This window comes from Anomalospiza imberbis, chromosome 11 (genome assembly GCF_031753505.1).
Source record: "Anomalospiza imberbis isolate Cuckoo-Finch-1a 21T00152 chromosome 11, ASM3175350v1, whole genome shotgun sequence".
Lineage (NCBI taxonomy): Eukaryota > Metazoa > Chordata > Aves > Passeriformes > Viduidae > Anomalospiza > Anomalospiza imberbis.
In genome coordinates, this window is record NC_089691.1 from 2,848,411 (window position 1) to 2,870,993 (window position 22,583).

At 51.0% G+C, this 22,583-nt stretch overlaps 1 long non-coding RNA gene across 2 annotated transcripts in view; it reads left to right on the forward strand.

The window, feature by feature from the left end:
• The window catches only part of LOC137480448 (uncharacterized), a 213,451-nt gene that overhangs the window by 170,601 nt on the left and 20,267 nt on the right, over positions 1 to 22,583 (forward strand). For both annotated transcript variants that reach the window (XR_011002923.1, XR_011002922.1), the window contains exon 3: positions 12,651 to 13,066. This is a non-coding gene — a long non-coding RNA (uncharacterized lncRNA). The remainder of the gene's footprint in view (positions 1 to 12,650; positions 13,067 to 22,583) is intronic.

Below are 22,583 nucleotides of genomic sequence, written 5' to 3' on the forward strand. Positions count from 1 at the left end.
TTGGAGGAAAGTGTGTTGTGTTGAGGGGTGGTGTGAGAAAAAGGAGGGTTTTTTTTGAGAGTGTAGTCGCAGGAAAAGTGGTATTTGGGTAGGGGGAGGAAAGTGAAAAACAGAGGCAGGGGGTGAGTAGATAAGATCTTGAAAAATGGGACAGAAATCCAGTAAGGAAAAGACAGGAAAGAAAAAAAAGGAGTAAGAAATTATCAATAGAGATACCCCAAGATAGTCCCCTGGGAGTTATGTTAGCCAACTGGGGAAAAAAAAGCCCTTGTGCAAGAAAAAAGGACAAAGTAAAGATGATACAATTTTATATGCTTGAATGGCCAAACAAAAGAACTAAGATCTGACCACGTTTATTGGCCTAGATATGGTTCTTTTGAAAGATGGATTTGTCAGGCTCTAAATGTATTTGTAAACTCAAAGGAATCGTTTAATTCAGAAGAATCTGCCACGTGTTGGACAGGGGATCTTAGGAAAATAGAAATCTTTAAGGTATCAGAAATCCCCGAAACAAAACAAGAAGGGAAAAAAGGGAACGAGAAGGGAGGGGAGCGAGAGGAAAAATGAGGAAAAGAAAAAGAATGGGATCCTTTGCAGGTTTTGCCTCCTCCCTTCCCATTCGCGCCTGCACCGCCTGCGGCCCCAGCACCGGTTTCGGGTCCCAGCGAGCTGCTGCCTTCAGCTCCGCCGGCCCCGGTGCCGGCGCCTGTCCCGGTGCCTGTTTCGCCACCCGCAGCCTCTGTACCAGTCCCGGTCTCGCTGCTCGCGGCTGCCCAACCGGCCCCTGCCCCCATCCCGCCCGGCTGGTCCGTGGTCGCTCTGCCGGCCGCGCCTGGCGGGCTCTCGCCCGTCCCGTCCGTCCCGTCTGTCCCATCCTTGACAGCTCCTCCTGCAGCTGTTTCCTCTGCCCCATCCCCAGCGACTCTGAGACTGTGCCAGCTGCGCTGGGCACCGCCGCTGCTGCTTCGTCTCTGCTGGGAACAGCTGACCCAGCCGCCATTAACCACGCTCCCGGCTGGTATACCCTGGAAATGCCCCCTCGTTTGGCGGTTCCGGCAGCGAACCCTGCCCATGCTCCCCTGAGCTGCGTTCCCCTGGTAATTGTAATTTAATAATCAAGAGAAAAAAAGGGGCATCATCTCGAGGGCAAAATGCTGAAAGGACTTTTGAGGCGCAACAAGGGAAAGGGGAGGATCCAACTGAATGGTTGGACAGACTTGGGAGAAATATAAGGCAAAGTTCCAGAATGGATCCGGAGACTGATGTGAGAAACAAACCAAGTCTGAGGAGCATTCCAGGAATGTCTGCTTTTACTGTAAGAGCAAAAGACATTATAAGAAAGATTGTCCTAAGAGAGCAACAGATCTGAAAATCTTCTGAGAGATGAGCAGAGAAGAAGAATAGGGATGTTAGAGGCTCTATTTTTTTAAAGGACAAATACCATCTAGAGTCTGTGATAACTTTAAAAGTGGGTCCCCAAGAAAAAGAATTAGAATTTGTAGTAGACACAGGGGCAAAAAAGAACCTGTTTGTTAAATATTCCAAAATATTATAATGTGAGCAAAGATACTGTAAAAGTAACAAGGAAAAAAAAAATTTAACAAGGAAGTTTGGGCTAGAGAAGGAAATAGGGGAAGATGCTTCATACTGAGCAAATGTCTCCATTGAGCTGTTGATTCAGCTAATTCTTTTCCCTTTACTGTGTCCAAGTAGTTTCAATTATTTCTTCCAATTTGCATTGTGATTTTTTCATCTTAAAATTTGTAACTTGCTATACTCTAAGGTTGAAAAACTAGTTTACAGCTGTGACATAGCCAAACATACTTTTAATTTATTTTGAATCGATGCAAGGCTGTTCAATCAAGTGGTTCTCAGTGTGTAAAGTTAAACTAAAGGTAACACCTGCTGCTTAGCAGGTCAATGGGAAACATTTTTTTTCCAGCCAGTCCTTTTACGTGTACCCAAATGTGTTTTGCTTTATTAGTTAGTTTTTGTTTTGTTTGTGTTTCTGGAAGTGCTGACTACTTGTAGTGCACCTAGAACAGCAGCTAGAGTTGTTCATGCATAGCACTTCTGAAAAATAGGGCTCTTTTTTTTTGACCTAAGAATTGGAGATGGCTACATATATAAATGGGAACACCCAAAGCTGGATGAAGAAAAGGTTTCAGTATCTTCTAATGTAAGCTGTTAATTTGTTACTTTCAGCATCGCTGTAGGTGTGTGACACACACACATTAAAAAAAAAAAAAAAAAAAAAAAAAAGATGGTTGGGGGGAATCTCTGCTTGCTGTAGTTTTATTTCTGAAATGAGTTAGACAGCTATGAAGAAGTTGTGGGTTCCTTGTGTGGTTTACCCAGGCCTGCAAGGAGGGCTTGGTCGTGATTCCCTCTGTGCTGCAGGTAGCCCTGCAGCGTGGCAGCAGTAGCTTGCCTCTAGTGAGTTTGCAGGCAGGGTGCTTCACCACTGCAGTGCTCAGGTGCTGTTTCCTATTGTGACATTAAAGCTTAAATTCAAGAGTGCCTCTTGCCATCCAATTATTGTTTCTACCACAGGAGCCTCTTTGAGCAGCATTTCCTAGCAGTCAAAGAGAAGGTATTGCAGAGACAAATTCCTTACTTTCTGTCTCCCCCCACTGTATTCATGTTTTGTCCATTCTCTCTTCAAAATATGGATTTGTAAAACTCATGCTCTGTGTCCTCAGATGCCCTTCCCAAATCATACCTTGGCTTCGTTGCAAATTGCATTGCACTAACTAGCATTGTCTTAAATTTTTTGGTGCAGGTAGGGTCACTTTGGAAGTAAGTTGTTGTTTACCTTGTTCCTACAACCTTTTTGAGCTTGTGAATGGAAAAAAAATTGTGTTAGAAAAAACAAGTCTTTAGTTTTAGTACTGTGTCAGCTGTGAGTGGCTAGTAGCCTTGGTGGAGAGTGCCATGAATTGCATGCTTGCAGAACACACATAACAAAAGTAATTTAATTTGTAAAGAAGTTGAAAAAGGGGGAGGGGTGATTGGCAGACTTACCTCTCTGAGACATTGGAATGTGGACTGATGTTAGAAGGTGGACTGATGCTGGAATGTGGATGTTAAAATGTGAAGAGAGAGAAAGAGAGGGAGAGAAAAAAGAGAGAGGCAGGCGAAGGACAGAGTTAAATGCAAGACTGTTAAAAAATAAACAAATAAATAAATAAATAAAAGGGACCACCACTAGAGATAAGATCAAGGCAGAGATAGCTGACTTTCACAAAGTGATTTATTTGTTTAAGCAAGAACTCTTTTCTCTTTCTGGTTTTTTGTTGTTAAGAAGAGGAGGCTTTTTGTTCTGAAGAATGGGTTAAATGTTGCCCAAAAAGTAAAAAGCAAGAGATGTGATACATGTGGTGTTAAAATTGGCCTGGTCTTTCTATTTAACTACTTATAGCTCACAAGAAGAAGAATTGGCCTCTGCAGCTATTAAAACATCTGGACACAAGAAGAAGAAGCGGCTGTAGAAAAAGCTTTTAGTTAAACCCAGAAAGTTTTGAAGAAAACTAATGGTAAAAGTTAATGCAGTATTGTCTTTCTTTTAACACTGTGTTACTAAGAAGTCCTTTCCAGGTACCACTAAAGCAGCAATCTGAACCACAGAAAGAGGGTGAATTCACGACAGCAAAATCAAAGAACTTGTGAAGAACCTTGAAGAATGGACTATCACATCTAAACTGGGTGATATCAAATTGACTTTCAACTGGGACTGGGTGGTAATGGTTTGGGAAAACCCAAATGAACCAAGGAAGGTACAAAGAATAACACCTAACTGAGAAATAAAGCAAAGTTTACATCACTGGTTTTAAGCACTGCCTAAATAAGCCCTCAGACGCCTCCGACGCCTCCTTAGGAGAGGAACATTGCCACTTCAAACAGGAAGATCAAGATTATTTTAATCAGAGTTCTCACATTCTGGCCTTAGCCTGTGACTTGTACAGGGAAGAAGGGAAATTACCATTAGTATTATACTGTAAACTTTATTTGATTCATCCCAGTGCTGGACACGCTAACTGGGTTATAAGTAAATGTTCAAATTATGAGAATAATTGGTATTGAAGCTCACAAAATCTATGTTCTCATTGCAATAGGTATTGAGTACTGAATCTATCCCCTATACAGATAGAACTCAAAGCAACTGAGGTAATAACTTTGTTTTGTGGATGGGAATTATCAGTGCCTGTTGACTGAGAGATACCTGAGGAATGGTAAGAAACCTCAGCTAAGGAGTGTTGAAAAGGACTTGCCTAAAAATATTTAGTAAAAAGAGTAACAAAGGAAACAGAGGGCAAGCCTGCATTGACCACTGTACTCGCCACCGAGAAGATCACGCATACCTGCTACGGGAAGCAACTCCATAGGCAGGGGAGGTGGGGGTACAAGCCATACCAGACCTCTGTTATTCCTGTTTCTGTCTCTCATTTGTTGTCTTTTACCTTCTGAGATACTGGCAAGATTGTGTCACAAATGCTACAAAACAAATATTACATGGAAAGAAACCAAAGTTCCTTTTTGTTACACACGCCCATGTCAACAGCCACTGTTATAACCCATCCAAACTGAGTACCTGCAAAAAAAAAAAAAAAAAAAAAAAAAAGGGGAAAAAGATTGAATTACAAGGAACTTAAGAAAAAGTGGTAATAGATGGGGCATTGAATGTCCAAAATGAGAGAGATGGATTTGTTTTACATTTGATTTCAGGAATACAGTCCAAGATTTTGCAAAAAGGCCATTAGTAAACAAAAAGGTGAAACCAGCAGAGCAATCTACCTCTGTATTAAACCCAAATTAGATACTGAATCGTATTATAAGACTCCAAGCAGTCATAGAGAAGATAACAAACAAAGCCGCTCAGGCATTAGAATTAAAGAAATAACCCAGATACCGATCCAAAAGTGGGAAAACAATGTTAAAAACTAACTGATGGGGTAATGTATTGAAGAATGGATAGTGGAAGAAATTAAGATTCTTCCTTGGATGTTTTACAACTGCTCTGATGTTTCTTCCTCGTTTAATCCCTTCATTTATTTGATTACTAACATAGTCTAAAGAATGCAATTAGATAAGAAATATTGCTCAAGCCAAATGATTTATAAAGAATAAGAGTCGGGATTGTGAAAAATGCATATTTTGTGATTGGCTTTTCGCAAATATTAAATTGAATACTATATGTATTATGTTATATTGATTAGAAGTGCTGTATTAACATTTTAATAGTATGGTATATGTAGTTTTGTAGTTAAAATAGAGCCTATGTATGTGGGGTTTTTTTTTTTTACTAGCTCAAGCAAGAGATGAGATAATGAAGAAACTCTTCACACAGAGATGACAATGATGGGGGCCCATAAAGAATTACTGCCTCCTTATCGGAAAAGACAAACATTCTTCCACCTTCTCTCCGTCTTTGTGGAACCACCAGGATTAAGGGGAAGAAGTTGACAAAAACCAGAAAAGTTCTTAATTTGCAAGGAATTTATGCATCATGTATGAGATGTATGAATATGCAACAGGCTACTGCTTTTAAAGATTATTCCTTTGTTCACAAGGTATGCTTATTGGGCTTAAGTGCCCGAGAGCATCCGGATGTCCATAATTCTTTGCTTTTTATTGTCTTGTAATTGTCCTAACTCTAAATTTTCATTACTCTAATTGTATTACTATTTTTATAACTATTTTATTATTATTAAACTTTTAAAATTTTAAAACCAAGTGATTGGCGTTTATAACAATGTGAGATGGTTTTACTCTAAGACCAATGAAATTAGTCCGCACTATGTTCTCTATAAATGGAGCGGTGCATTTAAAATAAATCGGAGTTCATTCTCTTTGCCTTTGATTTGGAGTCATTTTCGTTCCCGTCCTGCTCTACGGCGACACCTCCTCTGCAGGCTCAGTATTCTGGGAGTTCCACAAGCCTCAGCTGACAATGTACTTTGCTCTGGATAGTTCTTGTTGTGCAGTACACAGGGAGAATATTTTGTGCTAGATTCCCCTCAGGGCTTTGAGGTAAATCTCAGGAATTCTGGTGATTTTAATGTCCAGATGAACTTTTGATGGGTAGTAAGGAAAAGGGAAGAAGTGTTAGCGTCAGGATCCACACACAATCAGAATTGATTGTATATGAAGGTGTTTTATTGAAGCGTGCGGAAGCCCCGGGGTGAGACCCCAGATCTGGGCTTCAACGATACACCCGAATCGGTAGCTTATAACCCCTTCTACTCTCCCCCACCCCACATTAATTATTAAACTTATATTGTTCCATTCTAGTTCCCATTCCCACACAGGTGCAGTTTCGCTTGACCTACTGAAGACTATGCTTGATTTGCTGAAGACCATGCTTGATCTGGTTAGGACAATCACTGTAACGGGGCTATCATTCACTCCCACGGCCTGGCTGTCCTGCAGGTCCAGGCCTGTTCCTTCTACCTGCCTGCTCTGGCCACCACCAACCCCCGATACAGTTTAGAAATCATTCCTATGATTTCAATTCTAAGCTACTAAATTGAACCCTTACTCCGTCAGAAGTACCATGGAAAATTAATCGCTCAAAATGTGAGTGGCCCAACCACACTAAAAACAAAGTCTAAACTGATGAATTCTTTTATTTTTTTTTCCCCTGACAGGTGGGGTAAAAATGCAGTGCTACTAAAGTCTTTCACAGATGCAGCCAGCAACCAGCTGTATGAAAATCAAAGTGGTAAAGGATGAGACAGGGCAGGGAAGAATCTTCAGCCCTTCCTGTTGAAGGTAGGACAGGATGCAAACCGACGCTGGCTGTTGTCCATAGGTAACGGGTGTCATTTGTAAAGGAGAGCAGGTGCCCAAAGCTGTTGGTGGCCCATGCCCTGCCGAGCCTGGCCCAGTTCCAGTCCTAGCCGGACCAGGGCGGCGGGCTCGGGAGGGGAGGAGGTGGGGGGATCTCAGGAGGCTTCCGCTTCACGGCCGGGCTGGGGGGCCATGGGGGAGGCACAGAGTGCTGGTGCTCTGCTTTCTTGGGCAGCTGCTGCTGCGGAGGCCACAGCTGAGAGCTGCCAAAGCCGCCGGTCTCTGAGCTCCCTGGGGGCGAGGGAGAGTCATGCCTTCTCTCTCGGCCGGGGTGCTGGAGCTGCGTCAGCGCGACTGTGGAGAGAGGAGCGGGTGAGGCCCCCGGCTGCCAGTGGCACACTGGGACCCTCCTGCACAGCAGGGCCCAGAGCTGGCAAGGCTCCCCAGCACAGCTGGAGCTGCTGGCACAGCTTGGCCCAGCTGGACAGCTGCCCCTCAAGGCCCCGGCGAGCAGGGGACGGCTCTGGGCAGGCTCCCTGGCCAGGAGCGGGCCCCAGAGCGCGTCTGCCTTTCGAGGGCAATCTCGTCCCCACTCTTTCTGCTCCCCACCTTGCCTTGCCTCCGCCCTGTGCCCCTGGGGCTGCTCTTGGCCAGGCAGCCGCAGTGGGAGCCAGCACTGGCTGCAGCCCCAGCGGGCCCCCCAGGACAAGGCCCAGCAATGAAGAGGCCAATGAAAGCACTGGGCAGCAGCAGAACCCTCAGCAGAGCTCTTTGGACAACCACGGACGTGCCACAGCTCCACTGCAGCCTCACTGGGAACATTCCCTGCCTACATTAGGCTTCCAAAAGAAGCTTTTTGAGGGAATGATGAACAAAACACTCACCGTTTTCTCTTCCAATGCTTCCAAATTCCGGCACAGCATAAAATGAAGACAAGCTCCAAAAGAAGCATGCCTGCCATTAACCCTAGCCAGCAGCCTGTTCCCTGAGAGAAACCCCTTCCAATGTCCTTCTGGGAAACGGGAACAGGTGTTGTGGGGCTGGCTGCATTTGTGGGAGCAATGGGGAGCGTGAGCCCGCGCTGTGCTGCACTGCTGAGCTGGCAGCACGGTGGATACGGCCAGGACGTTCTCTGCTTCCCCCAGAGCTGGGGCCTGCAGGCACCTTGCCGCCCCTCGGCACAGGCTGTGCCACCCAGCAAAGCCCAGCCGGCCGGGAGGAGAGCCCGGGGCCAGCGCAGCTGCTTGGGCAGTCGCTGCTTGGAGGGACACGGGCCAAACCCATCCCTGAGCAGCCCCTGCCAGCCCTGGCCCTCCCTGCCCCGTGACAGCTCCCCCAGCCCCAGGGGACAGACTGTCATAAAGTCTACAGCCCGCAAAGAGATTGTCCCAGTGTCCTGGTTTAGGGCAAATTTGGGAGAAAACCCCCAAAAGGGCCCGCCCCAGAAATCAAGCCCACACGGCCCCTCCCACCAATCAATTCGGGACAAAAGTCCTCAGAGAGAAGTGGAAAAAACCTGTATATTTAACAGGCAAAGCACTCCCCAGCCCAAAAAATGAGCAATACCAGATGACAAAACTCATTTGTCGCTCTGAAGAGATGACAGATTCAGAAAATCTCTCTGGTGGATGGTGGCTCTGTTATCAGTCCCTCTGGCACTGGGAAAGGCTGCTGCCCAGAGTAGCCCCCCGTGGGCCACAGAGTGCAAGCTCTCGGTGCTTCCCCAGGTCCCGGTCCAGAGCAGGTTTGAACGGATCCAAGGAAAGGGAAAGAAAACCAGTCGAGGGAAAACTTGGACTGCCTCAGCTAGCTAAAGCAACTAAAAAGCAAAGGAGCGCGGTGTTCTGCCCCGTCCGTGGCCAGAGAACACCGTGGAGTTCTGTGTTCCAGCAGACTGTGGAGGAGTGAGTGCAGTCTCTGATAACAAACTCCGTGCTTCTTCTTCTCCCCGCCTTCGCTGTCAGAGCCCGTCTGGAAGGCACACCATATAATATCCAGCATCAACAGAACACACCATCGGGGATACGAGCATCATAGCGTCGCCCTAGGACGCCCAGTAATCGTGTGCTGCTTTTCTTCCCTGCAGTTGCTCCCAGAAACATCCCCCACACTGCTGGAAATGCCCACACGTGGTCTGATCAGTCCCTATGCTTTTCCCGTCTGCTCTCAGAAATTTTGCAACAAGTTCACCAATAAATTCCAGGTTACCTCTGTGAATTGCACACTACAGTTTCCTTCATTTTTTCCCCAATACCTGGAAGCTCCTGTATATAGTAATGGTCTTGAGGATCTCTGATTCTTTTCAGTCTTTTTTTTTTTTTCTGTATTGAGACAGAGGGAACAGCCTTATTGCTTTTAGTTTTGGCACATCTGTTTTTTTTCTTGGCCGGATGGTTTACGTATTATCTACACATGAACAGATTTTAATTTATGATTTTTGTTTTTTTTTTCTTCCCTAAGCAATTATTTTGACAATCTGTCATTCACTCCTTAGTTAACGTTCCATATATGAACAATTTTGACTCTCTTTTTATTGGAATATAAAGATCTCAGAAAGCTATATTTTTAATGTTGATGACACTCTCTCTCCCCACTCCCAGCTGTCAGAGTGATCCTTTTGGAAACATCCCTGAAGATAGGTAGAGTTATTTGGGAAGTGCTTGGCTTAACCTGGGTAACAGATTAATATTTTCAGCGCTATAAACCTGCATTGCTTCAGGCTTCACAGCCACTGTCCTGATTTGTGGCTCACTGCATGGATGCCAGTCTGAATTAAAACAATGTTTGTGAGGCAGCTGAAGAGCTTAGACCTCAGGGATTAAAATTCCTGGGAGGAGGAGGAGGAAGAAAGGATAAAATCCTGTTTCAAAGGCTGTTTCTTCATTTTAAGGATGCCAGAAGTATGGTAGACTACAGCTGTCTTCAAATTTCATTTAATTACAGAAAACCCTCTACAGTGCCAGACACCAGGACAAATTACTCGACACTTTGCCTCACAATTCTTCAGCTTGAATTCTAGTGAGAGGTAGGCCTTAGTTACAGTCTGATTCGAGCAAATCCACATTGTGTGAATGGCAAGAAGAATTTGCTTGGGAGCAGATGAATATGTCCCACTCAAGAATGAACAAAATTTGCCTTGACTTGGAAGAAAGTAGACAGGGAGCAAGGCAGCATTTGGGTTTTATCCAGCGATAAACAGGGCAAGAAGCTGTAACAATTTACCTGTTTTACAGAACACAGGTACTGATAGAGCCAATAGTGCACCCACACAAAGGGATCTTCAGGACATTCCTTTATTTCTTAACATGGGATGGGCAGCAAAATGCTGGCATTTATCTGCACTGGAAGCTGTGTTCCTCTCCTGTTTCTCCTTGAGCACACTGTGTGTTATTTGCAGACTTCACTGCCCAGCCCACCAATCCTCTCTTGGCCATTTGCTAAATGGCACAACTACCAAAATACAGGTGCCAGCATCGTCACCCCAGCACTAATCCCGCACTGCTTTGATGGAGCACAGGAGCACAGAGTGGCTTGGGTTGGAAGGGACGTTTAAAGGCCATCTAGTCCAATGCCCTGCAGTGAGCCAGGGGCACCTTTGACTAGGTCAGGTTGCTCAGAGCACGAGCTTGAATGACTGCAGGGATGCATGTCCACCTCTCTGGGCAACCTGTGCCAGGGTTTCGAAAGCTACAGTGTAAAAAATGGGTTTCTTTTGTCTAGTCTGAATCGACCGTCTTTTAGATTAAAACCATTCCCCCAAGGTCTGGTCACAAAAGGCCCTACTAAGAATTCTGTCCCATCTCTTTTACAAGCCCCCTTAAGGTACTGAAAGGCAGCAATCAGGTCTCCCTGGAGTCTTCTCTCTTCCAGGCTGAACACCCCCAGCTCTCCCAGCCTGTCTCCAAAGCAGAAGGGCTCCAGCCCTCAGAGCATTTTGCCCCTCCTCTGGACTAGATCCAACAGAACCGTGTCCTTCCTGTGCTGGGGACCCAGAGCTGGATGCAGTACTCTGTCACGGTAGAGACGGAGAAAATACAAGGCAACACACGCCATTTCCAGAAGGCTTCAAACCCCGGTTTGATTCTAGCATGCATGCTTTTTCTACATTCTTCCAAAGCACATAAGTTTACTCATTGGTCACCAGAGGCAAGCCAAGTGCTTATTGGATTAGGCAGTTGCAGGTTTCTCTTATTTATCCTCCTTGCTTTCTTGGTTTCTATGTCAATGACTTTTGGTAGAAAATTCTTTCAGGGGTAAACATGGATCCTCTTATCAAACTTCTCTCTGGCTCACAGAAGACGCTGTAAAACGCGTGAATCTTTAAAATTAGAGGGTTTTAGGAAAGCTGCAAAAGGCAGGCCTCAGAGACAGCAGAACTGCGATTAGAGCTAAGCAGTAGCTGTAAGATTTGTCAGCAGAAAAATTATATAAGAAGTGGAAAAGTAAGGACAAACAGTACAATGGTTTGTGTGTTACTGCTTGGCTAGAATAACTCCCTAAGCTACAGAAAAGTATCTCTAGCAAGATATTAGGAAGTTCTAAGCTTAATAATAGGGCTCTGTGCATTGGGTTTTAAGGCTTACAATACAAGTAGGTATTGTATTTGAAAGAAGCGAGCACTGCATTAACAAAAGGTACGTGTGCTTATAGAGGTTGGATAAATCTATTGTCAATATGCTTTTGCTTTGTGTGATTGGTCAAAAAGCTTTTAAAGTAAGTTGTCACATTAAGTTCTTTGTCTGCTGCCGGGGATGTGAGCTGCTGGCATCCTCCCATTGTCGTCACCATGTAATGAGGCTGATGCTAGAAAATAAACAGCTCGAGACGCGTTCCTCAGCAGTCCTGTCCCGTTCGTGATTTGTACACAGACCCGCAGCCAGCAGTATAAAACACCTTCCACAGTACTCCAGGTGGAGTCTCACCAGAGCAAAGAGGTGGAATCACCTCTGTCAACCTCCTGGGCACTCTCCTTTGGATGCACATGGCTGACTCATTTCCAGCCTCTCATCTAGCACCAGCCTTCTTGGCCGGGCTGCTCTCCATCCCTTCATGCCCCATCCTGTGAGATCAGCTGGGGTGGGATGTGTCACAACCCTCGGACAGAGCCGTTGGGCAGGGTGAGCTCCCTGCCAAAGAAGGCAGATCCCACTGCCCACACCACTCCAGCCTGGCCATGAGGTCACAGCAGGCTCTGGGGTCACGGCAGGCTGAAGTCACAGCAGGCTCTGAGGTCACAGAGGTGCCAGAGCCCCGTGGTTGCACAGCACCACAACGACCGAGCAGTCAGTCCTGGAGCACAACTGCTGTGGCAGCAGCGGCGCTGGCAGCAGTGGTGCTGACACTGCGACAGCTGTGTGAGGACAGCGGTGGCAGCAAGAGCTGCGGGACTGGCAGAGGGCAAGGCACCATGGCCCTTGCTCTGCGCCTCTTCCTCCTGCTCCTCCTGGCCGTGGCCCTGCCTGCCAGGGCTGCCCAGGCTGCTCCGCTGCAAGCGCGGGGAGCAGGTGAGCCAGCAGCCTGGTTCCCCTTTCCCGGGACAGCGCTCCCTGCTCCCCGGGAAGCGCTGGGGGACGCTTTGCCCCGGGGCTTTAGGGAGGGTTTCCTCAGAGGGAGGGACAGAGCCCTCAGGGACCCTGGGCTGCTCCAGCCGCCCTCCCAGGGTTGTTGCACAGGGCCTACCAAAAGTGTGGAGAGTGGCCAGGAGCCAGCCCAGAGCTCCCCAGGCCCCTCTGCAGCTTTGGCCGTGTCCTTTCACATCTGGCTGCCACGGCCTTGCCTGACCACCTTGCAGTCCCAGTTCCCAAAGGCAGAGGGGGATCCCAGCACACCAGGAAATGGTTCTGTTCTGTGCTCCCTTCTAGATGAGCATGCTAGGAAGGCTTCTCCAGCAGCTTGGCTGCAGGAAGATTTCCAGCTTCTTAAGCCTCCTGCAGGTATGTTGTCAATGTTCCTAAAAGAATAATCAGTGACAACCTGGCAGGAAGCCGGTGACAGAAGCTTCTGTGCCTGTTGAGTTACAGGTGTGTCTGCAGGGAAGACTTTCCAGGCTCCTTTCCTGGTTGCTGCACAGAAGCCTGGCTCCCATCGCAGGGGTGAGTCGTGTGTCCCTGCTGACCCCACAGGCTGAGCCCTGGTTTTGTGAGATCCATTCATCTGAAATGCAAACACTTCTCTTAAGGTCCTCCGAGACAGAAGAACGAACCCACAGGAGATAGTAAATCCCTGCAGGCATCCAAACACATGGACCAGATGCTGAGTGACCTGGAGAGACGCCGTGGTGGGTGCATTTCCTTCAGCCTTCCCCTGGGACTCAGCAGCTGGGGCCTTTCCCTGCACATCTGGACACGCCGTGCCCGGCACAGCGGGAAGGGATCCATGGCGGCCTGGCTGCCCTGCTGCTGCTTTCACGGCCTGCAGGGCTGTTTGCCAGCCTGGCCTGGCTGCAGCTTCTCCCCAGCCGCTGCAGGAAGGCATTTGGCACCAGCTGACAGGGAGCCCAACCTGAGATCCCCTGCAATTTCCTGCTCTCTGAACACATCTGGAGGGGCAGCTCTTTGGAGGAGGGCGGGCCCTGGAGCAGCCCCAATAACCTGGTCTTTATCCTGAATCTCATGCATGACAGAGACAAGCATTGCCTCCTGAAGATGCCACCTTCCCAGTGGGGAACAGCCCCACCTGATCCAGCTGTCCCTTTTCCTTTCCCCAGAGATGGAAGGAGAGGCTGTGCTGAAGGTTGAGATTCCCGGAGGAAGCAGTGGCTCATTGGCAGCCTCCTCTGCAGGAAGGGAGGCGATGCCAGGCACAGTCACAGGAGGTAATTGCTGCGCCTCTGGGCCTGCTGAGCCCTGCTGAGGCTTGAGCTGCCCTCTCTGCTGCTTGGCAGTGTGGGCACACAGCATGACCTGAGCCCCTTGCAGTGCTCACTTCCCCATAGAAGGGGATCCCAGCACACCAAGGAATATTTCCCATCCGTGCTCCTTTCTAGATTGGGACCGTGACTCGCATCTTTTAGAAATGCGGGCAAACCACGGTTCAGGCGTCTTGGAGCTTGGTGAAGGTAAGTTATCAGCAACCCTTTCCTAACCGAGTAATTATTGGCCAGAGTAATATTCATGTGTGATTTCCATAAAGATGCTTTGAAGTTGGATGGATTCTGGAAATCCTGTCCTCCGAATTTCTACTCTTGTGCCCAACAGTGATCCCACAGGATCGCTGTCAGTGGGAGGAAGGAGCATTTAGCTCTCCATCTTCCACCCATGTGCCATGCCAGTGTGTCCTTCCAGGTGCTCTGTGCAGCCACGGAGAAGAGCAGAGAGGGAAGGGGCCGGGCCCAGGGCTGTGCCCCGGGGCTGTGCCTTTGGCAGCTCCTTTGCTGGCCCCAGGGAGCCTGAGCTGCTCCTGCTGCTGCTGCCAAGCCCTGGCCCAGGCTGGGGCTGGGTTTAGAGCTGCTGGCAGCTCCAGGGAGTCCTTTCTCCCCCAACTGCCCCGCAAGGGGCTCCTTCCATCCCAGTGTGGGGCCACCGCAGGCACGTGGTCCCCCTGCCCCTGCTCCTGAGTGGAAGGCAGAGCTGAGGGAGTGCCTTGGAGGGCACCAATCACCCAGGGGCACTCACTGCCACTCTGGCCTGAAGGAGACGTGGAACAATGTTCTGTTAAGGTCCTCCTACATGGAAGAACAAAGACAGAGGAGACAGTAAATCCCTGGAGGCAGCCAAACATCTAGACCAGATGCTGACTGACCTGGAGAGACGCCGTGGTGGGTGCATTTCCTTCAGCCTTCCCCTGGGACTCAGCAGCCGGGGCCTTTCCCTGCACATCTGGACACGCCGTGCCCGGCACAGCGGGAAGGGATCCATGGCGGCCTGGCTGCCTTGCTGCTGCTTTCACGGCCTGCAGGGCTGTTTGCCAGCCTGGCCTGGCTGCAGCTTCTCCCCAGCCTCTGCAGGAAGGCATTTAGCACCAGCTGACAGGGAGCCAACCTGCAGCATGGGCCATGCACACCCTGAGATCCCCTGTAATTTCCCGATCTCTGGGCAGACCAGGTGTAGGGGCTGCTTGGATGAGAGAGGTCATTGGCACAGCCCCAATAACCTGGCCATTTTCTACTGATCCTTATCCATGACTTTGACAAGTATTGTCTCCTGAAGATGTCATGTCCTGGAATGGGGAATGGCTCCATCTGATCCAGCTGTCCTTTTTCCTTTCTCAAGCGAAAGAGAAAAAGTCTATGCTGAAGGTGGCACATCCCAGAGGAAGCAGTGGCTCAGTGCCCACCACTGCTGGAGGAAAGAACACAATGCCAGGCACGGAGACAGGCACGGGCGCAGGCAAAGGAGGTAATTGCTTTGCTGGGCTCAGCTGGGCTCAGCCCTCAGCGGGGTTGTGTGTCAGCAGCTCTTCCCCCAGGCCCTGCCCTTGCACGGCCCGGCAGCAGCCAAAGCTGGAGGCGCCTCGGCTTCGAGGCCTCTGGAGCTCGTTCCCAACCCCGGGGAATCGGGACTCGAGCACCGACGCCTCTCCCGCTGCAGCTGCTCCCGCAGCTGGCCCTGAGTGCCCAGAGGCCCAAGGCACAGGAGCAGCCCCGAGCGGGAGCCCTGCTGCCAGCCCAGGGCCAGAGCCAGCCCTGGCTCCTGACTGGGCAGGGGCTGCACTGGCTCCTGACAGGGCCTGACTCTGTCCCCTGGGGCTGGGGGAGCTGTCACGGGGCAGGGAGGGCCAGGGCTGGCAGGGGCTGCTCAGGGATGGGTTTGGCCCGTGTCCCTCGAAGCAGCGACTGCCCAAGCAGCTGCGCTGGCCCCGGGCTCTCCTCCCGGCCGGCTGGGCTTTGCTGGGTGGCAGAGCTTGTGCCGAGGGGCGGCAAGGTGCCTGCAGGCCCCAGCTCTGGGGGAAGCAGAGAACGTCCTGGCCGTATCCACCGTGCTGCCAGCTCAGCAGCGCAGCACAGCGCGGGCTCACGCTCCCCATTGCTCCCACAGATGCTGCCGGCCCCACAACACCTGTTCCAGATTCCCAGAAGGGCATTGGAACGGGTTTCTGTCAGGGAAGCGGCTGCTGGCTAGGGATCATGGCAGGCATGCTTCTTTTGGAGCTTGTCTTCATTTTATGCTGTGCCGGAATTTGGAAGTATTGGAAGAGAAAACGGTGAGTGTTTTGTTCATCATTCCCTCAAACAGCTTCTTTTGAAAGCCTAATGTAGACAGGGAATGTTCCCAGTGAGGCTGCAGTGGAGTTGTGGCCGGTCCGTGGTTGTCCAAAGAGCTCTGCTGAGGGTTCTGCTGCTGCCCAGTGCTTTCATTGGCCTCTTCATTGCTGGGCCTTGTCCTGGGGGGCCCGCTGGGGCTGCAGCCAGTGCTGGCTCCCACTGAGGCTGCCTGGCCAAGAGCAGCCCCAGGGGCACAGGGCGGAGGCAAGGCAAGGTGGGGAGGAGAAAGAGCGGGGACGAGATTGCCCTTGAAAGGCAGATGCGCTCTGGGGCCCGCTCCTGGCCAGGGAGCCTGCCCAGAGCCGTCCCCTGCTCGCCGGGGCCTTGAGGGGAAGCTGTCCAGCTGGGCCAAGCTGTGCCAGCAGCTCCAGCCGTGCTGGGGAGCCTTGCCAGCTCTGGGCCCTGCTGTGCAGGAGGGTCCCAGTGTGCCACTGGCAGCCGGGAGCCTCACCCGCTCCTCTCTCCACAGGAGCGCCTCTGCTGCTTCACAAGACCGGCCAAAGACGTCAGTCATGGAGAACTGGACCTGTCATGCATCTCTGTGCCCGTGTCCATTGTCCCTTCCACAGCTGCATTGCCCACTTATTGCTGGGGACATGCTGCCACCCCCCAGAACAGGACCCTCTGTCCCCGAGGATGCTGCCTCTGATGTCTTTCCAGGACTGAAGGTGCAGCCCTCCTGCCAGGGAAGAGCTTGAGCAACATCTTTGTGCTTCAGCCCTGGTCCCTGTGTGCTACCACCAGCACTGGCAGAGCTGCTTGTCTGGTCACAGCCAGTGATGGGCAGGCAGCAGCCGGGCATCAGGCTCCCGAGACCAGCAGCTACTATGTTTATTTTTCATTTTTCAAGATTTAGGAATATTTTTCATAGAAAATTCTCCAAATATTTCGTCCCTTTTCCCACACAGTTCCATATTTTTCAAAGTAGTTTTAGAATTCAGAAAAACTTAGAACATTTTTACATTTCTAGAATCAAAAATAAAATTGCATTTAATTGGTAATCTATACTCTACTAAGAACTAATACACCCCAAGACTCACAGCCTGCTTCAGAGGCTCTTTTCCCTCTGGAGATTGTGCCTGATCACAACAACTAACATAAAACCTTTTCCCTGACGTGTTCTGGGATTTCTGACAAGCTCACCTCTCAGTCTTCAGAGGCAAACTTTGAGCACAGTGGGAATCTCGTCAAGTCACCATCTTTGTTTGCTTCTGCAACAACTGCCTCACTTCTAGAGCAGGGGCTTCTCTCAGCTTCCTGCTGGCCCCGGGCTCTCCTCCCGGCCGGCTGGGCTTTGCTGGGTGGCACAGCCTGTGCCGAGGGGCGGCAAGGTGCCTGCAGGCCCCAGCTCTGGGGGAAGCAGGGAATGTCCTGGCCGTATCCACCGTGCTGCCAGCTCAGCAGTGCAGCACAGCGCGGGCTCACGCTCCCCATTGCTCCCACAGATGCTGCCGGCCCCACAACACCTGTTCCAGATTCCCAGAAGAGCATCAGAATGGGTTTCTGTCAGGGAACAGGCTCCTGGCTAGGGATAATGGCAGGCATGCTACTTTTGGAGCTTGTCTTCATGTTGTGCTGCTTTGGAATCTGGTATTCCTGGAAGAGAAAACGTTGAGTTTTTTTTTTTGCTCTTGCCCTCAAACAGCTTCTTTTGAAAGTCTGTTATAGTCAGGGAATGTTCCCAGTGAGGCTGCAGTGGAGTTGTGGCCGGTCCGTGGTTGTCCAAAGAGCTCTGCTGAGGGTTCTGCTGCTGCCCAGTGCTTTCATTGGCCTCTTCATTGCTGGGCCTTGTCCTGGGGGGCCCGCTGGGGTTGCAGCCAGTGCTGGCTCCCACTGAGGCTGCCTGGCCAAGAGCAGCCCCAGGGGCACAGGGCAGGGGGCAAGGCAAGGTGGGGAGTAGAAAGAGCGGGGACGAGATTGCCTTCAAAAGGCAGACGCGCTCTGGGGCCCGCTCCTGGCCAGGGAGCCTGCCCAGAGCCGTCCCCTGCTCGCCGGGGCCTTGAGGGGCAGCTGTCCAGCTGGGCCAAGCTGTGCCAGCAGCTCCAGCCGTGCTGGGGAGCCTTGCCAGCTCTGGGCCCTGCTGTGCAGGAGGGTCCCAGTGTGCCACTGGCAGCCGGGGGCCTCACCCGCTCCTCTCTGCACAGTCGCGCTGCGGCAGCTCCAGCACCCTGGCCGAGAGAGAAGGCGTGACTCTCCCTCGCCCCCAGGGAGCTCAGAGACCGGCGGCTTTGGCAGCTCTCAGCTGTGGCCTCCGCAGCAGCAGTTGCCCAAGAAAGCAGAGCACCAGCACTCCGTGTCTCCCCCATGGCCCCCCAGCCCGGCTGTGAAGCGGAAGCCTCCCGAGATCCCCCCACCTCCTCCCCTCCCGAGCCCGCCGCCCTGGTCCGTCTAGGATTGGAACTGGGCCAGGCTCGGCAGGGCATGGGCCACCAACAGCTTTGGGCACCTGCTCTCCTTTACAAATGACACCCGTTACCTATGGACAACAGCCAGAGTTGGTTTGCATCCTGTACTACCTTCAACAGGAAGGGCTGAAGATTCTTCCCTGCCCTGTCTCATCCTTTACCACTTTGATTTTCATACAGCTGGTTGCTGGCTGCATCTGTGAAAGACTTTACTAGCACTGCATTTTTACCCCACCTGTCAGGGGAAAAAAAAAAAAAATTCTTCAGTTTAGACTTTGTTTTTAGTGTGGTTGGGCCACTCACATTTTGAGCGATTAATTTTCCATGGTACTTCTGACGGAGTAAGGGTTCAATTCAGCAGCTTAGAATTGAAATCATAGGAATGATTTCTAAACTGTATCGGGGGTTGGTGGTGGCCAGAGCAGGCAGGTAGAAGGAACAGGCCTGGACCTGCAGGACAGCCAGGCCGTGGGAGTGAATGATAGCCCCGTTACAGTGATTGTCCTAACCAGATCAAGCATGGTCTTCAGCAAATCAAGCATAGTCTTCAGTAGGTCAAGCGAAACTGCACCTGTGTGGGAATGGGAACTAGAATGGAACAATATAAGTTTAATAATTAATGTGGGGTGGGGGAGAGTAGAAGGGGTTATAAGCTACCGATTCGGGTGTATCGTTGAAGCCGAGATCTGGGGTCTCACCCCGGGGCTTCCACGCGCTTCAATAAAACAATATACAATCAATTCTGATTGTGTGTGGATCCTGACGCTAACACTTCTTCCCTTTTCCTTACTACCCATAAAAAGTTCATCTGGACATTAAAATCACCAGAATTCCTGAGATTTACCTCAAAGCCCTGAGGGGAATCTAGCACAAAATATTCTCCCTGTGTACTGCACAACAAGAACTATCCAGAGCAAAGTACATTGTCAGCTGAGGCTTGTGGAACTCCCAGAATACTGAGCCTGCAGAGGAGGTGTCGCCGTAGAGCAGGACGGGAACGAAAATGACTCCAAATCAAAGGCAAAGAGAATGAACTCCGATTTATTTTAAATGCACCGCTCCATTTATAGAGAACATAGTGCGGACTAATTTCATTGGTCTTAGAGTAAAAACATCTCACACCATTGGTGTGCAGTGAATGACGCACGGTGGCAGAACATGTCTATGAACAATGTGAACAACAAGATAGATTAGATAATTATTTACATTCTTTCCCAACTGTCTCCCAGGCTCTCACCTGGTCAGAAAACCTTCTCTTTTTCTCTCTGACTGAACTGAGAATATCCACATTTCCTCCGTTTTGTTTACAGAAAAGTAAAAAGAAAAAGGCGGTGTTTGTGCCCTCCTGCAGGGCCCTTGCAGGAAAGAGAACAAACACAGCTCGAGCGTTTTATCAACTCCAATCAATCAAAACCTCAATTTGGATATTGGCTCAGAACAGTCAAAGAGGTTCCAAACTCTTATTATAAATTTCAATAAATCATTTACCAACTCTAGCATAGTAACAACTCATTGTCAGTCTGCCAAAGGACTAGCAGTCCAACTTGTCAAAACCCATTTCCCAGTGTGAGCAGATGCCCACATGACAGAAAAGAAGCTATTAACAAACACGTGCACATACCCAAATCAGCAAAATTCGGAACCTGGCAAGATGAGCAACATCTGTTTACCACAGTTGCAAAGCCTTTAGGCCTCTGGGATTTATCCCAGCCAATAAGGTGCAGCAGGTCAAGCCTTGGTTGGCATTCATCAAAATGCTTTTGCAAGGTGTGTGCACTTAATAGAAGAATCATGCAAGGCTTTTGGCCCATGCAGTCATGTCCTCAATGAGTGACAAATTTGAAATCAGGTCCAGATTGCATCCTCAAAGCTTTCAAAGCAATTGAGTGAAACTGACCCAATTCAGAAACACTTGCGAAATCTCTGAAATGTCATGAAATCTCTGAAATGCCATGGCCACAGCCCTTAATTTAATCACTTGGGCCGAGGCTCTCGTGGCTTTCCAGTACTTTGAGCTGTCAGTAAAACACAGCTCTTTCCGCCTTTTTTTTTTTTTATTTTTTTTTTTTCCCCAGAAAAGCCAGCAGCACCTGCGGGCTCTAGGACCCTGCGGTGCTCGGCGAGGCGGAGGACCCGGTCCAGGGGGCCGGGCCAAGCGTCCCAAACCTGGCCGGGGGGGCAGAGAACCCAGGCTCTCTGCCGAGCCAAGATCCACGCGGCTCGGTCCCTCCCCCCAGCTTCTCATAGGCATCACTTGGGGCACTTGAATCTGGGGTCCCTGGGACACTCCATGGCCACCCGCCAAGGGGCGACCCATTCCAACCTTATATTTCGGTGCACGCCCCCACCAGGCTGCGAGAATTCCAGTATTTCCTCCGGCTTTTCGACCTCCCCCCGCCCCACTCAGCCATGGATCAAGCCACAGCTTCTCGGGACCCCGCTCCTCCCGCTCTACGAACAGAAGCAGGAGGTGCGGGTTTTCCCGGGAATATAAAATTCCACCCTGGTTTTAGAGACCTTTGCACCATTCATGCCTGCCCAGTACAAGGGGCTGCTCTTCGCTCCCGGTGTGTTTGCACTGCCCCGCGATACAATGGACTGGATCGCGGCCCCATCCCCATCCCCAGCCATGGTACCAGCAGCAGTGGCGCTGCTGCGGACCCAGCCGGTGCTCCCTCCCACTGCCTCTGCCTCTGCCTCAGTGGGACGGAGCTCGGGGCAGTCTGGGGGAAGCAGAGGGAGTGGTGGGCTGGATGCAGGCTCTGAAACAAACAGGCTGGATGTGTTGTCCAGCACAGGGCTGCCTGCCTTTGCCGGCGGCGAATCACAGAGCGAAGTCGCTGCTGATGAGTCGGCTTCAGGCGGCGCGGCGGCGGGAGCCGCGGTGCCCTGCGGGCGCTCCCCACCCGCAGCGAGCAGCGCGGAGGATGCAGTCTCCCCCATGCCGTGGCATGCCGCCAGCCCAAGCGGAGCGGGCGGCGCGGCTTCAGCGGCCTCTCTCGGCGCTGGCGGTCACGGCGGCGGCTGCGACACCTCTGCCATTCCCGGGGTCGGCGGCGATGTCAGTCCCGGGGTGGGGGACCGCGGCGGCAGCAGCGGCGGCGGCGTCTCTCTCAGGAGTGGCGCCATGGCAGGCGGGGCGGGGAGGGCAGCCCCCGCCCCTGGCGCGGGAGCCAGTCCCACAGAGGGTGGGACGGAGAACGACATGGTGGTCCCGCCCAGGATGTGCTGCTGCACAACTGACGCTGGTATCTCAAAGGATATCAAATCCGCCGGTCCGCACGGCGCGCAGGGAGGCGCTGCGCCTGTCAGCTGCGCCTGTCCCGTTGGCGAAGCAGAAGCCCCCGCTTGCAGCGGGGCGCGTGCCAGGGGATGGATCAGAGGCTCCATTGCCGGTCCCAGCAGTACAAGAGGGCGGGACCCGTACATCTGCACAGGCTCCATCAGCGAAGGAGTCGGGGGGGCTCCAGCCCCCGCTGCGCCGTGGACTGCGGGCGGCGCCGGCCCCCCCGCGAACGCAGTCCGGAAAGGGGGGGGGCTGCGGAGCCGCGGGCGGTGGCGGCGGCCGCCGGTCCGGGGCCGCCCCGTGCAGTCCCTGCAATGCCGGGTGTGCCGAAGCTGATAGTTGCGGCAAAGGCGCCCCCGCCGCCTGGAAGGCGGATGATGTCACCGGCACCTGTGACATAGTGGGGACCAGCCTCAAAGTTTACCAAGGGCTCTTCTTGATGGTTCGCTGGATCCCCTAACTTATAGAGCCCCTGACACCCCTTGTCGTCTCCCCTTGAAATCTCTTCTAAGACTTCTTGTCTTGTCTTTATGCATTGCCTCATCAAGCTGAAACTTCTGACAATTCCTTTTAAGGTGTCCTATCTCACCACAGTAATAGTACCTCCTTTTGCTTTGTGAAGCCTCAGGTTTCCTGAACTCATTAAAGTTCTTATTTGCTCCATATGATGGTGCTGGTTGGTCTCTACTTTTTTTAGATAATGGCCCTGGTCTATTCTCACTTGACTTAGATGGCAGTGCTGGTGATCTGTCTGCTCTTATACTTTCTCGAGCAACTGCGACCATATTTCTAGCCTTAGTTTTGGCTTTTTCTTCTTCCCTTCTTAAATACACTCTTAGGGCTTCTTTGAGCAACGCATTCATGTTCTTTTCTTGCCAGTCCTCCATCTTTTCTAGCTTCC